This window comes from Eurypyga helias, unplaced genomic scaffold (genome assembly GCF_000690775.1).
Source record: "Eurypyga helias isolate BGI_N326 unplaced genomic scaffold, ASM69077v1 scaffold41602, whole genome shotgun sequence".
In the NCBI taxonomy this organism is placed as follows: domain Eukaryota; kingdom Metazoa; phylum Chordata; class Aves; order Eurypygiformes; family Eurypygidae; genus Eurypyga; species Eurypyga helias.
In genome coordinates this window covers 1-201 of record NW_010236090.1, presented here as the reverse complement: position 1 = coordinate 201, position 201 = coordinate 1, and positions in this window count along the sequence as shown.

Here is a 201-nt window from a genome sequence, read left to right as displayed (position 1 = left end):
TTGAGGTCCCATCCCACCCAAACCGGTCTACGATTCTATGAAAAGAACCCCACCTATTTTCCTTTCGGGTAGTTACGCCAGGCGAACCACTAACACACAACCTACAGAAAGAGGGAAGGAAAGCCCCCAAACCTTCGACCTGCTCGAGCCGCCGCCCGCGGCCCCGCTCAGGCCCGGGCAGGGAGGCGGGCCGCCTACCTT